Raw genomic sequence first — 16,021 nt, forward strand, 5'->3', positions numbered from 1 at the left:
ACACACACACACACACACACACACACACACACACACACACACATCTACTTTAAAAAAATTTGATGTACCCCCAAAGCTACAGAGAAACCTTGTATCAAAAAAACAACAACAATAAAAATTATGTACATGGATGCTTTGTCTGCATGTATGCCTGTGCACCTCATGAGTGCCTGGTGCCCAAGGAGACCTAAGAAGTTGTTAGGGCTCCTGGAGTTAAAGAAGAGCAGCCAGTGTTCTAGACTGCTAGGTCATGTCTCTAGCTCCCACAGTGCCTCTGCTCTTGTGCAGTCACTCACCCTCTGACAAACATTTATTTGAAGTTCATTTTTTCTACGAACGAATATATAATATAGGGTAGCATACTGAATTGTTTTTATTCCTCACTAGCAGATCAACTTCACCTTCTAAAAAGTATTATGCTGTTTCTGACTTGATACAAACACCCTCATGGTTCCAAGAACTTATATGCACACAGCAACTTACAGCATAAAACAAAAATAAAGCCAAGGGCCCATTCTGGGTTTGATGTAATAGGAAAAGAGAAATCCTATGTCTTATTATTTCAGCTGAAGAAATAAGCAAGTAGGATAATTTATCAGAAAGCTCAATCATAGACACCTCTCTAAAGGGGAGAAAAATACATTCTGCCTTTCCTAAATCACAATACTAGATAATAGTTTAAAAAATTCATCTCGCCTCATTTGAATATATAAAACTTAAAAAGGAACTCTATATAACACAGCCTTAAGTATTCATTTTGTCATTTAAGTTACCAAAGTCCCCAATAGTCAACAGCAAATGCTTAAGTCCAAAATTCAATATGAATTATCCCCATGGCATGAAACTTTGAAAAGTCATTTACTTGAAATAACTGTGTTCATTTTAAATTATAAATTAGCCTTGCTCTTACAGATCAAGTTAGTAAGTCTAGATTCATATGCAGCAATAAAATATACTTGTTAAGATATTTAGGACTTTAGGAAATGGCTCAGTCACAATAAAGTGTTTGTTGTGCATGTAAGAAGACCTGGGTCTGGATCCCTAGCACCCATGTAAAAAGCATGACAGTACACACCGACAATTCTAGCACTGAGGAGGTAAAACAGGAGGGCCCCTGGGATATGCTGGCCAGCCAGTGTAGCAGAATTAAGATGCTCCATATTCATGAGACCCTGTCTCAAAAATGGAGTAAGGATTGGAAGAAACAGGACTGGAGAGATGGCTCAGTGGTTAAGAGTACTAGCAGCTCTTCCAGAGGATCCAGGTTCAATTCCCATCACCCAGTACTCACAACTATCAGTAACTTCAGTTTCAGGAAATTCAACACCCTCGTCTGTCCTCCACTAGCACCAGGCATGCATGTGGTACACAGACATACACAAAATACCCATATGCACAAAATAAAAAATTTAAAAATGTTTAAATACAGTAGAGAGTAGATAATGAGATATCTAGAATGTACTTCTGGTCTTCGGACATATGCACACACACACAAACATGTACGCCCCCTTTCTATAATGGTCCCCTGAGCCTCAGGCACAGGAGTTGTGTTGCAGATATGAAAGTTGGGACTGGACTATACAACTCTGCATTTTGATTGGTTTTGTTTTTCTGTAACGCTCTCCATTTATTGCAAGGAGAAATGTCCTTGATGAGGTGTGAAGACTTCGCTTGTCTGTGGATATAGGGACAAATATTTACACTGTAATTACAGATTAGACTGATTTAGTTAAAAAAAAAAAGTGGATGTTTCCATCACTAAAAAGGAAATACTTAAAAGTTAATGATCTTATTTTCTTATTTTATATTTTTGGAGCTGAAGATTGAACCCAGGCTAAGCTCAGGCTCTATCACTGAATGATCGACAATGTTGAATTCATCAAATATACACAAAATTCAAAAATCAGTTACTACTTTCTCCCCATTACGGTAGCAAATATTTTAAATAATATTCATTCAGGGCTGGAGAGATTCCCAGTATTCACATGGCAGCTCACAACTGCCTGCAGCTCCAGTCTCAGGAGACTTGACATCCTCTTCAGTCTTCCACAGGCACTGCATGCACATGGTGCAAAATCCAATGTGCAAACAAAACACCCATACATGTAAAAAATAACAATCTTTAAAAAAATCATATGGAAAACACTAAATCTCCCATTTAGCAGTGAGAACATAGTTCAGTGATAGAACACTTGCCTAAAATGTACAAGGCCCTGGATTTGATCCCCAGCACTACAAAAAAAAAAAAAACTATATCTATTATATAACATATATACACACATAAATATGTATGTATGTGTACTTTTAATAATATATGATAAATATATTCTTAACTCTAACTCAAGAGAGTTCTACAAACAAAGGTTTCCTTCAAAATGCCAAGTAAATCTCACATGTTTAAAGATATTTATTTTTTCTTTTCTCGATAGTACTAGAGATCAACTCTTGTGCCTCACAAATACTAGGTCAGTACTCTACCACTGATGAGCTATCTCCTCAGTCCATATTTTACTTCAAAAAAAAAAAAAAAAAGAAAAAGTTTGCTATTCGTGCCTGTATAGGACGTGTGGGAGCACGTGTCAGGATGTGCACACAAAGGTCAGAGAACTGACTTTGTGAAGTCAGTTCTCTTTCCACCTTTACATGAGTTCCTGAGATCAAACTAGACTGACTGTCAGGCTTCCAGGGCAAGTGCCATTCTCCACTGTGTCATTTACCAGACCCACTGCTCATATTTTTAGCCCAAGGAAGCCAGAGAGCACATCTGTCCCTGGAACTAGAATTATGGGCAGTTATGAACTGCCTACAGTGGCTGCTGCAGACAGAACTCTGGAAGAACATCAAGCACTTTTTAAAGATTTTATGTGTGTGTCTGCATGATGTGTACATGTGCATGCAGGTCACCACAGAGGCCAGAGGACAATGGATATCCTGGAACTGAGTTAACAGTTGTAAATGCCTAATGTGGGTGCTGCAACCAAACCTGAGCCCTGGGCAACAGCAGCAAGTAATGCTAACCACTGAGTCATCTCTCCAGCCCTGAGTAGCAAACACTCTTTGTAGCAAAGAGTAGCAAAATCTCTTTGGCTCCACTATATGAATTTTTGTGCAGACATGTGTTTTTATTTCTATTGGGTATGTATCTAGTAGTGGTATAGTTGGATTATATGGTAAGGGTTTTTAGTGTGTATGTTGGTTGCTTCCTTCTGGAAATATTTATGTGGGCTCCAGGAATAGAACTCGGGTGTCAGGTTTGTGTGGCAAGTGCTTTATCCATTGAGTGGTTTCACAGGTCCAACCCTGTGGAGTTTTAGAAAGTAGTTGCATCATTCACATTCCCACAGGCAATGAGAATAGAAATTTCAATTTCTTTCTTTTGTTTTCTTTTCCTTTTAGTTTTTTGTACTTATTTTTGTTTGTTTGTTTTGTTTTTACATTCCAACTGCAGTCCCCCCCCCCAACCCCGGCAATTCACTCCTCAGTTTCTCTTCAGAAAAGTGCAGGCCTCCCATGGGTATTAACCAGCCATGGTATATCAAATTGCAGTGAGACTAGGCACCTCCTCTCCTATTAACCCTAGATAGGCAACTTGGTGGGAGAAAAGGGTCCCAAAAGCAGGCAACGGACAACCCCTGCTCCCACACGAAACCAAGCTACACGTCTGTAAGGTATGTGCAGAGGGCCTTAAGATGGACTCTCATGCTGCCCAGGCTGCCCTTCAACTCTACTATATTGCAGAGGCTGACCGTGAATTCCTTATCCTCCTCCCTCCACCTCCCAAGTCTGGGGACTGCAATTATGCCCCATCACAGACAGTCAGCTAAAGGGCCCAGGTTCTTCACATCCTCACCTGTGCTTGTTACTGTTCTGTCCTCCCTGCCATGTTGGGGATTAAGCCCAGGGCCTTATCCATGCAAGACTACCACTGAATAGTAGTATTTATTTTTTGTTTTACTACTATACTGTAGGTCACACTACCCTGCCCAGGCTGAAGTTATTTCCCCAGCCACCCTAGAACTTCGATTACAAGCAGGTGTGTGCCACTATGTGTAAGACCACTCTTACAAATGCTAAGTAGATAGACAGTCTAATATATGCCAAGCAGATTGCATTTCTCTGATGGCTAATAATGTTAATAATTTTTAATGTGCTTATTGGTCTTTTGTATCTTTGAAGAAATGTGTCTATTTGGATTCTATCAATGGATTGATTATCTTTTAAAAGTGAATTGTCTTTTCATTGTTATGAGTTATAAAATTTCTTTATATGTTATGGATATAAGTCTCTTAACAGAAACAATTTGCAAATCTTTTCTACCATCTATAGAGAATTTTCTATACATTTTCTATATTACATATTCTCATCACACATCTCTATATATAATATATTTTCATATTTTCTACCATTTATGACCTATTTTGAGGTAATTTTTGTGTATAGGTAGGACAGGGTCCCAGTGCAACTTTTTACGTATGTTTATCTAATTGCCCCAGACCCTGGAAAGCTGAGACAGGAAAAGTGCTACAGAGTTCAAGGGCAGCCTGGACTAAACAGTAAGTACCAGACCAGCAGGGCTACAGAGCAAAACTCTGTTTAAAACAAGCAAATAAATAAAACCATTTATTTATGAAATCATGCAATAAAAGCAATGACATTAATAAAGTCATTAATATAATGTTGAGCTTTTTTCTGAAAAGAGAGCTAATATTTCCTTCCCATTGTTATCAAAAACTTACTTAATTGGAAGAAAATTTGGTTATAAGTTAGAGACAGTCTCTAACTACACAATAAAATACTGGCCTAATTTGCCTTGAGTTTTATAGTCCAAGTCAACAAAAGTGCCAAAACCACAAGACAACAGTTAAGTGCTTTAAAATGTAAGTTTTCTTTGATTTCATTTTTAGTTGTGTTCATGTGTTTGTCATCTATGAATGTTTATATATGAGTGCAGCATCCATAGAGGCCAAAAGAAAGCTGGATCCCCTAGAGCTAGAGTTACAGGAGGTAATGAGCTGCCTGACATGGGACCGAACTCCGGTCCTCCACAAAAGCAGTGTGTGTTCTTAACTACTATCCATCTCCAGCTTCATATGTAAAATGCTAAAGTCCACTTTTTCCTAACTGCCAAATAGTATATAATTACATTATCTGGGATACTAGCCCACCTTACAATGAGAAGTCTGCAAGTCTAAAGTGGTTTTGATTATAACAACTTACCAATATCATGTATTCAATGCTTACCACAAACAAGGCAATTACAAAATGCTTCTCCTTTATTTATCAACAAAAATCTAGTAATAAGTATAGAACAGATTCAATTTTATAGACAGAAAAAAACTGAGTTTGGGAGTTAATAAACTACCGAATCCATAAATTAATAAGATAAAGAGAATTTGTTTATACAGTTATAAAACTTGGATTTTGCCCATTTTATCGTGTTTCATCTAAACACAAGTCACATCTTTTCAAGTTTTACTATATGGCAGACACAGATAAGCCTCCATAATGACCAGGCTAATCTGTGGCTCTGTAAGATTTCAGATTTGATTTTTTGTTTTAAGAAGGGAACAGGGGGATTTATCTTAATTAAGGAATACCAAAAACTACAATGTGTTCTGCATGAATTCATTGCTCACTGGCTCATATGTTAAACTGTTGGTAGCCAGATGGTGGCACTGTTTTTGGAGATTGTTCCACTTTTAGGAGGTCCAGCCTAGCTGGAAGATATATGTTCCTAGGGGTAGGTTTAGCCTCATTTCCAGGCCAAGTTCTCTCTCTATTTCTGGTCTGCCTAGATGCAACAAGTCATGCCAAAAGCACCAATCACCACGGACAGAGCCCTAGCAGCCATGCTTTCCCTGACAAGATGGACTGCATTCCCACTAAACCATGACTCAAAAATGAATCTCTCCTACCTTAGTTTTCCAGAGTGACAAAGGTTAACTAACACAGAAAATTGGTACCAGGAATGGGGCTGTTGCTGTAATAAGCCTGACTGTGCGGTTCATGGGTCTTTGAAACTAACTTGTGGAAAGAATGTGGAAAAGAGTTCAAATCAGTGAGCCAAGAAGTCTTGAAATGCTGTCAATAGAGCTTAACAGGTTCTATTGTATGGAAAAACAGAATGTCATTGGATATGCAGACAGTAAAGACTCATGAAATTTTGAGGGAGAAAAAGATAAAAGGAATTGAGCCACAGGTCCAATTTATGTTACATTCTGGAAAAAATCTGGCTATATTCTATATCCTGATTAATTTGAGTGAGATTGAATTCAAAATGTATTAATCGTTTGGCAGAGAAAATTTCAGCACAGCATAGCATATAGGCTGTGGCATGTTTATTGCTAGTTGCCTTCAACTAGGTTTTCAATGAAACTGCTAAGCCAAAATGGAGCAGAAAGACATGAAAAAGTATTTAGTCTGACAAGGAGAAAAGCACAAGAACATTTATGGCTGCATAGGAGGTAAATATGGACAAATGTCCATTATCAGTTATTAAACTGATCATACTGAAGAAAAAGAATTCTTTTCAGTATGCTTTGCAAGAGCCCACCCACAGGAAGCTCTGAGGTATAACAGTGGAAACTCCTTTGGAAAATCTTCAGTTAAGAAGAAGAGTGCCTGGAAAGGGGGAGGGAGTGTTTGAACAGAGTGCCAGAGCAGTGTTGCCCTGATCCAACAGGGCCACTTAGGACTCATCCACCCAGGTACTGGGAAACTACTACAACTATGACATGTGGAAACCAAGCTACACGCTGAGCTGGCAACAGAATCTGGCACCATCCAGGTGGTGCTGATTTTGGAGGCATGCTTGTACTAAGGTTCCAGGAGGGAGGGGCACAATGAGGCCAGGCAATATGTAAATAGAGAAGGCTCTCTCTGCAAGGCCCTGAAAAGGTGATATGTGACACTTTGAGGGTGAAGCCTAAATTGCAATGGAATCCTAGTATTTAGGAGTTACAAGGAAAGCTACAGGTGATGTGGGTTATCTGTACTGTGTGAAGATGCACTGCTATGACTGGTATAATAAATAGCTGAATGGCCAATAGCTAGCAGGAGGGATAGTAGAACTTCTGGGAAAAGAAAGCTCTGGGAAGAAGAAAGGAGATGCCAGGAGACAGAGAGGAAACAGGAGGTGCCAGATGGAAGAGAGGTTAACTCAACGTGGCAAAATGTAAATTAATACAAATGGGTTAATTTAAGTTATAAGAACTAGTTAGGAACAAGAGTAAGCTATAGAATATGTTTTCATAATTAATTATAATTAGTCTCTGTCATTATTTGGGAGATGACTGCCCAAAGGAAAATCTGACTACATACAGGTACTGAGAAGAGCCAGCTCTAAAGAAAGGCCACATGTACTACAGGTGACAGAACTAAGGGCAGAGCTCCAATCCAATGGAGTACACAATTCCAAACCCAGAAGCCAGATATAAAGTTACAGGATTTGTAGTTTGCCCTGATGAGTTTTAGTCTTACTTCAGTCAATTTCTTCATGCTAACTTCATTCCTCCACTGTGCAATGGAAGTATGAACCTATTTTTATTCTGTAGGTGCTCACAGTTAAGAGTTTGCCTTAAGTATCAGAAGGGACTGTGGGGCGTGTGGGAAGTCCTTCTGTATATGTGTTACTTTTATTAAATAAAGAAGCTGCTTTGGCCTGTGATAGAATAGAGCTAGGCAGGAAAACTAAATTGAATGCTAGGAAAAAGAAGGTGGAGTCAAGGGGACACTATGTGGCCACCACAGAAGACAGATGCACCAGAATCTTGCTGGTAAGCCACAGCCACATGGTAATACATAGATTAAAAGAAATGAGTTACTTTAAGATATAAGAGCTAGCTAGAAAGCTGTATAAACTATTGGCCAAACAGTATTGCAAATAATACAGTTTCTGTGTAGTTATTTCGAGTCTGAGTGGCCGGGAACATACGAGCAGCCTCTGACAACAGATGAATGGATTATGGATATTTGTCTTTGTTTAGAGTGTTGGTTACAATTTGTTATGGATAATGATCAGGAAAAAAGTTAAACAAAGGAGATTAGACTCAGAGTTCTTACTTTAAAAAGTGATGTGGGACAATGGTCTTGTACCCTGTAAAGATTTGTCACTTGTGTTGGTTTAATAAAATGCTGATTCACCAGTGGTGTGGGAGGTCCTTCTGTCTGTGTGTTGCTTTTATTGGCTAATGAATAAAGAAACTGCTTTGAGCCTATGGTAGGGAAGAACAAAACTAGGTGGGAAAAGCTAGGCTGTATGCTGGGAGAAAGAAGGGCAGAGTCAGAGAGACACTGGAACTTTACCCAATAAACCACTGCCATGTGGCAATACAAGATTAATGGAAATGGGTTAAATTAAGATGTAAGAGTTAGCCAATAAGAAGTTAGAGCTAATGGGCCAAGTAGTGATTTAAATAGTATGGTTTCTGTGTGATTATTTCAAGGCCAAGCAGCCAAGACCAACAAGCGGCCTCCCTCCTTACAACAAACCAGTAGCCAGTCAGGAAATATAGGTGAGACGACCAGAATAGGAGAATTCTGGGAAGAGAAAGGCTCAGTCTGCTGTCATCACCCAAACACAGAGGGCGCAAGATGAGAATGCCTCACTGATAAAAGGTACCAAGTAACGTGGCTAACACAGACAAGAATTATGGGTTAAAGATGTAAGAGTTAATAAGAAGCCTGAGCTAATAGGTCAACCAGTTTATAATTACTATAAGCCTCTGTGTGTTTCTTTGGAACTGAATGGCTGTGGTACCAGGCAGGACAGACACCTCTGTCAACATATGGGCTTTGGACTTTAGTAACTGTTGATACTATCACAATTATGTAGACTCTTAAGGTTGAACTAAATGTATTTCATATTATAAGATAGTACCTGAGTCTATAGGGAACAAGGATTAAAAAAAAAATGTTGCAGTTTGGATGTAAAATGTCCCTGAGGCTCTATGCTTCAACACTTGGCATCCAAGCAGTGCTATTTGGGGTACATTGTAGAACCTTTAGGAAGTGGGGCCTTGTTGAAGGAAATAGGTCACTAGGCAGTAGGTCTTGAGGACTATACAGGTTAACCCCAGTTCCAGTCCAAGCTCTCTGCTTCACAATCTGACAAGATATAACAAGTTACAACACAGGTTCCCTCTGCAAGAGATGGAGCCCCAGCCACCATGCCATCCCTGCCATGATGAACTATATCTCCCTTTAAGCTATAAACTACAAATGAACCCCTCCTCCCTTCAGTTCCTTCTTTCTGGGAATTTGTCACAGTGGTGAGGAAAGTAAGTAATATAGTCTTTTTTTTTGGGGGGGGAGTAAGTAATATAGTCTTTTTTTTTGGGGGGGGGGTGTCCAGACAACAAGTTTCCTGGCACTTGCTTTGTAGACCAGGTTGGCCTCTGCCTGCCTCTGCCTCCCAAGTGCTGGACATAAAGGTGTGCAACAGTATCTCCAGACTTTAACACATTCTTATACTAAAGAGCAATAATGCTGGTGGTGGGGGTGCTAGAGAGGTGACTCCACATTTAAGAGCACTTGTTGTTCTTCCAGAAATCCTAAGTTCAATTCCCAGCACCCACACGGTGGCTCAGACCATCTGTAATTCCAGTTCCAAGGGATCTAATGTCCTCTTCTGACCTCTGAGGGTACCAGATATATACAGTGCCCATATTATATAAACAAAACACTCACACATATAAAAAATGAAAATATTAGTAGTAAAGCCGGGTGGTAGTAGTGCATGCCTTTAATCCCAGCACTCAGAGAGGCAGAGGCAGGCGGATCTCTGTGAGTTCAAGTTCAGCCTGGTCTACAGAGAGTTCTAGGATAGGCTCCAAAGCTACAGAGAAACCCTATCTTGAAAAACAAAAAGAATAAATAAATAACATTTAAAAAATTTAAGATGCCCAGGAATCATCCTAAGTACTTTTAAGGCTAGAACTAAAACTCAGTGTTTAACGTTTGCCTTGCACATACAAAGCCATGAGTTTAACTTCCAGCACCTCAAAAAATAATTAACAAAAATAAGGAAAAGAAATAAAAGCATAAGGTAGTAACAAACAAGTGAAGAGAGGTATAGGGTACAGCTCAATAGTAGAATATTTGCTTAGTGTGTGTGAGGCCCTGGTTTTGATCTCCAGTACTTCAAAAACAAAACAGAAACAATGAAATGTCTTGTCCAGTAAGAAACTTGTTGTCATGTCTGCACACAAATACACAATTTAAAAATATAACAAAAAATGTAAAAAGAGACTAAGCTTTTGGTGGAGAGAAAGGGGAAGTCATTGAATATTAATGGCTAACACAAAAGTTCCTTGGCTAATCCTGAGATTTCTTATAAATCCATATGGCTGAGGTAAGGCTGTATCAGTGCTGCCTAGCATACTCAAGGCTCTGGGTTACATCACCAGCACTAAGAGATAAGGGAAGCAATAAATCTAGACGGCCCTTCCCAGGGTCTCATCGTCCAGGCCTCCAAACCTCAGTCTATTTACTTGCATCCTAGCATTATTTCCCGAGTGGAAGAAAACAAAAGAGTTCCGGGAAGCAGCAGAAACCAGAGAGCACTAAGAATGAGTCCATGCAGAAAGCTGCAAATAGGATCGCCCCCCTTTACATATGTCACCCCAGGAAAACTGCCAACGCTCGCTCCTCTCGCCACACTTCCTGCAGATCCTCCAGACTCTTCCGTGAGCATGCCAGGATTCTCATTCTCCCTTAATTTCAGCTCTCCTTTTCCATCAAGATTTCAAAGCGCACAGTTTATACAAACTATATACAAAATCCCTCTCCCCTGGGTCTTACTTCTGAATATATATCCTAAAACCTTGTAGAGTATTTCTTCACCTAGTGATTAAATTCAAAATATGCTACAAAATCAAAATTTCTAACAATAAACTTTAAAAAGCTTCTCAAGTACTTTATTGACTAAATACTTTTCAAAAAGTTGGTAAATTTACTACAGAATCTTTTCTGATAGAGGGAGCTTGTGCTTTTACAAACTGGATTCTCAGGAACCAACATTTACAAGGATTTGTGGCATGAGCAGATGAGACAAGGAGGCAGAAAAGGTGGAACAGAAGCTATTATAATGGAGGGAGAAACCTACCTGAAATAGAAAATCAAATAATTAACTATTACTAATTAAAACTACATTTAAAAATCACTTGTCTAAATAAGCCTTGATAAGCGAAAATGAGTCTCTTTCTTTGGGATTTAAAATCTATCATTTATTCAGTGTCAGATTAATAAATTTCACTGTAAAATGAGTTGGACAATCAAAGCTATTCCTAGATAAGTATGATTAAATTATGGGTGAATAATACATTAACTGATTAAAGTCCAGTTATTAAAGCAAGTAATCTAAGTGCTCAACATCCAACATTAAAAGAACTTTTGCATTTTTCTCCACACTTAAAACTTTAATTTTCCCATCAGTTAGTATAGCTCTACACAAACATACAAAGACTTAAAGAACAATCACACTAGTGGTAGGAATACTGCATTTAAGTCAATGTAAAAAACTGAATATTTTTGGAAGTTTGTCCACACCACCCCAACCCCCAAATAGTAAATTTATTTTGTGAAGAGACTATTTTTGAAATCAAACATAAAATGGTTGTTTTCTGGCCTTCTATTTAGAATTTTTTTGGAATCAAAATTTTAGTTTGGAACCATCTGAAATAGAATTTAAAAGGGGGGGGGACTAAAAAAATATTGATGCAAAGCTGCGGCAATATTTCTTCACAATTTCATAAAACATTAATGAAAGGTTACATAATCCCCTGGATTAAAGACTTTTAAAGGGAACTGCAAGGATCACCTTTTTCAGTTTTCAAACTGCCTTCTTTATTCTTATAGCCATCAAAACAGAACTAAAGCAATTCCATCTAGTTTGAAAATAAGTCATCTAGCTTTCAATTTTGCTTTGTTTTTGCTGTTATTATTGCTGTTGTTTGAGAAAATGGCTCGCCAGGTGAGGTGGTACATGCCTTCAATCTCAGTACTCAGGAGGCAGAGGCAGGTGAGTTCTTGAATTCCAGGTTAGTCTGGTCTACAGAGCCAGTTCCAGAACAGGCAGGGCTACACAGAGAAACCCTGTTTCAAAAAACAAACAAAAAAGAAAAGAAAGAGAGAAGGGTTTGCTATGTGACCCAGGCTAGCCTTCCACTAACATCAATTCCCCTGCTTCATCCTCCCAAGTGTCTGAATTATAATTGTGCACCATCATGCCTGGCAGCTGTCTGGTTTTCTAGAGGAAAAACTAACCCAAGAGTAGCACAAAACACTCACACTTATTACAGCTTTAAATGCTTACTGCAAATTACATTTAGGTTCCTCACGCAAGTTAGGCTTACAAAGTACAATGAACCTAGTTCACTCGGGGAAATTAAAACCCACCAAGACAAAAGCTCCTTTACAGCAAACAAGTACCGCAGTGGTTAAGCTTCTACCCAATCCGTGCTCCTTCTCTTTCCCCACCCAACCTCCACCTTGGTTTTTGAAGACTGATCTCATTCTCAGGCCCAATCTGGCCACTATCTTCTAGCAATCCTCCTGTCTCAGAGGTGCTGAGATTAGTCTCTAAAAATAAGCTATCTTTTCATTTTCTCTCTTGAAATGTTTATTTTGTGTTTGTTTATCATACATGAAATATCCTATTTGTGTTTGTTTATCATACATGAAATATCCTAATTCAATTTAGAGCTAGTTGCTTGGTGTTAGTATGTCTGTACATGTGTCTTTTACAGTACAACGGTTAAAGAAAGAAACACTGGTAAATATGAGGCCATCTGAGAAAAAGCAGTCTCTGTGCCTCGACTTCCTCTTAAGTACTCATGCCAAAGGCTCTCAACATCCAAGAGTTCCACAGAATCAGAAGCACAATACAATATACAAGATCAAACTGACTATCACCACCCGAGAACTACCACAAAACAAAACAAAGATAAATAACTTAGTCCCTTATTGTTGAAGGGTTGCTTCTACCACACTGCATAATGCCAATCAGTTTGTCAAACTTCTCTGAAGTTTGTAAGAAATGTAAGAAATATATTTTACATTGTGACCTAAAACATATGGGTACAAGAAGCTTCCCTAAAGAATATTTTTCTTCACCAAATGCAAGACTAGTGCATCCTGTCTTACTTTCAATGCTGGTGGTACAGTAATGGTATAATAAATTACTAAGTAATCATAATCCAATTTTAAAAAGAAACTAAAAAATATTCTGGGATTGGAGCAGTAGCAGTGACAGAGCCCATGCCTATTAAGTGTGAGGTAGAGTATCATTCACAGTACTGGGGGGATACCGGTGTAATAAGACATTCTCTCAATCCCCGCCCCCCCTCATAATTTGCTTCTACTATCCCTTCAGCAAGACGAGCAGATACCCGGTATTTGAAGGTTACTGATTACTACTGTTTTTCATTAAAGCAAGGTGTTCTCAGAGTATGATCCCTTGAAGAACATAAAGCATCTCTTTAGATAACTACAAATTCTTGGACCCCACCCTAGGTCTACTGAATCAGAAGCCTAAGGTGGAGCAAACTAAACAGTACCAAGCCAGAATGCAACTGCGTTTAAAATCTCCGATCTTTCTGTGTAACAATCCAATCCTGAGTTCTGCACCAGTCACTATTCCAAAAGTTCTACAAATACCTAAATTGTTTTGAAATGCCTATGATCCCAGCACTCAGGAGACAGAGGCAGAGTCTGAGTTCAAGGCTCCCCTGGACTAAATAAAAAACAGTCATGGCTGCAGAATGAGACCCTATCTCAAAAATGAATGAATGAATAAATAAATAAACAAATACGATTTAAACCCCATGAAAACTGTTAGTATTGCCAGGTGAATGATGGCCCAAAGAATTTTCATTTTCAGTTTAGCAGGGCATGCCTATCCAGTTCACGAATAGCCTCTTTCTGATCAAGTCACAGGTTCACTCCTTTAGCTCAGCACTCCTCCCCTTTTCCTCTCAAATTCCCCATTCTGTTGATGTCCTTATTTTCCAGTATTTTTACTGTCATTCTAAAAGTAACTTCTAAAAGCCCTCGCCTCCAAGACACTTTAACTTTGCTTTTAAGGGCAGCGTGGCTGGTCCTGCTTGGCATATTAGTAGAATTAATTTCTCCTCTTTTCGGAAGCCCTCTCTAGCACCATTGTTAATCAGCTGTCCTGGCCAGCTTCCACAAGACCACTCACCCACGGCCGGGCAAGTTTCCCCGATCTAACTAACTCCCTTCCTCCATGGAAATTACTCTTCCCCTCTTACCTCCATCCCTTTTTGCTTAGGGGAACTTCCACTTTCTCACTGAACCCTTACCCTAGTCTCAGATCCCAACTCCTAACGCTCGAAGCCTTCACTCTGAGGGTCTTCAGTCCCGACTCCAGTCCCAGACCCGCTGTGGGGGGCAGGGCGCGGCGGTCCAACCCCGAGCAGTTAGTTCAAGGTCTCCACCCCGCAGACCCTTCCTCCTCCGACCGCTGCTGCCCTTCTCCGGGATGGGGGGGGGGGTGTCGCACCCCACTCGGTGCCTTTCCTCCGCTCCGTGTCACCCCGGACCCCGGCCTCCCTGGGTCTCCCCACCTCCCACTTCTCTCCGACAGGGGCCACTCCCAATTCTCTCGGTCCCCACGGCTCCCAGCACACCGAGAAGTCCCGGGGAGCCCCTCATCTCTCCGGCCCCAGGGCCGCTCGCTCCGGGCCGCCCCCGCTCGCACACCCCAGGCGCTCGGTCTCTTCGGGAAGCCGCGCACACGCCGGCCTCCCGTCACTGACCTCCGGACCGAGCCGCTGGTTTGCCCAGGGGACCTCCCGGCCTGGCCCGCCGGGGTCCCGCACCAACCTACCTTCCCGACGGACAACTCCGTCGGCAGGAAACCAGTCGCTCTCCCGCCGCGCCGCGCCCGGCCCCGACGCGACCCGGCCCGCAGCCCAGGCCCGCGGCCTCCGCCTTCGGAACGCAAAGCTAGAGTTTCCGGCCCGCCACCGCCTCCGCACCTCAGGCCCGCCTCGCCCGCACTCACCTGCCGCTGGCCCTGCACAACTCCAGCGCCTCACACTCTACCTCCGCCGCAAGTAGCCACTAAGCGCCACCACCTCCCCCATGACAACAGGCCCGCCCCATACCACACTTCCAACTTATCCATTGGATGGAGGGGCGGCGGCTCTCTGCTACGATTGGTTGGCAATTCTTGCCCGTCATCGTGTCTGTACCGCCCCTTTTCCTGGACGGGGTCTTCGCCCCCGCCCGGACCTGGACCGGCCTAGATCAAGCTTTAGTTGTAATTGGTTGATGATTGGGCAGTTCGGAGTTATGATAGGCTACTGCCAGTGTCTGTTAGCTTAACTGACAAGGGGTGTGATGGCCGCGGTTGGTTCAAGCCCTGTGCACAGTTTGGTTGCGCAGTAGAAAGCGAAGAAGGGGCAGACGCTCACGTCCGAGGTTACCGGGAAGGGTTAACTCTTTGTTGTGGGGCTGGCGCTGTAAACTCTTCGTTCTCCTGTTCTCTTCCTACAAGGGGAAGCACCTCTGCCAGCTTACGGTTACGCGTTTGCAAAACACCGACTTCAGAGGTTGTGTTTAAGAACGGTCTAATTCCTCAGCAGAAAGGTATCTCATAGATGAAAAATTGACTCGTGTTTTCTTGAAGTTTCCTTGAAGTTCTTTCCGGTAGTCTCCAAGCTTCAGGTTAGGGCAAAGCGCGGCCCTTTCTGAAGCAGCAGTCCGCTTCCATTGCGATTATAAATACCGTCCAGAAAGCGAACTGTCATAGTGAGAGTTCTTCAGCTTCCAGACCCACTCTCCTGGGTCTGCCAAGTGACCAAACAAACGATCAGCAAGTTTTGAATAAACGTGCAGCGACTTACCCTTATGGTGCTTTGGAAACGAGAATTTCGCCCCCCCACCCCTTCCTTACAGTACTTGACTTTTAAGTTCAGCAATTCTTAAATAGCATTACTAGCTCCCCCCCCCCATCTCTCTCTCTCTCTCTCTCTCTCTCTCTCTCTCTCTCTCTCTC

General features: G+C 41.2%; 1 protein-coding gene across 8 annotated transcripts in view; it reads right to left on the bottom strand.

Moving 5' to 3' along the window:
* Nucleotides 1–15,114, bottom strand: part of Numb (NUMB, endocytic adaptor protein) — a 127,233-nt gene extending 112,119 nt beyond the window's left edge. For 2 of the 8 annotated variants that reach the window (XM_013346349.2, XM_013346359.2), the window contains exon 1: nt 15,026–15,109. The gene's annotated coding sequence lies outside the window, so the exon portion shown is untranslated. Of the gene's footprint in view, nt 1–14,848; nt 14,980–15,025 lie in introns of those variants that run through there. The other 6 variants (XM_013346348.2, XM_013346358.2, XM_013346352.2 and 3 more) reach the window with 5 other exon arrangements.
* Between the last annotated feature and the right edge of the window lie 907 nt (nt 15,115–16,021).

Source organism: Microtus ochrogaster, chromosome 1 (genome assembly GCF_000317375.1).
Source record: "Microtus ochrogaster isolate Prairie Vole_2 chromosome 1, MicOch1.0, whole genome shotgun sequence".
Classification (NCBI taxonomy): Eukaryota; Metazoa; Chordata; class Mammalia; order Rodentia; family Cricetidae; genus Microtus; species Microtus ochrogaster.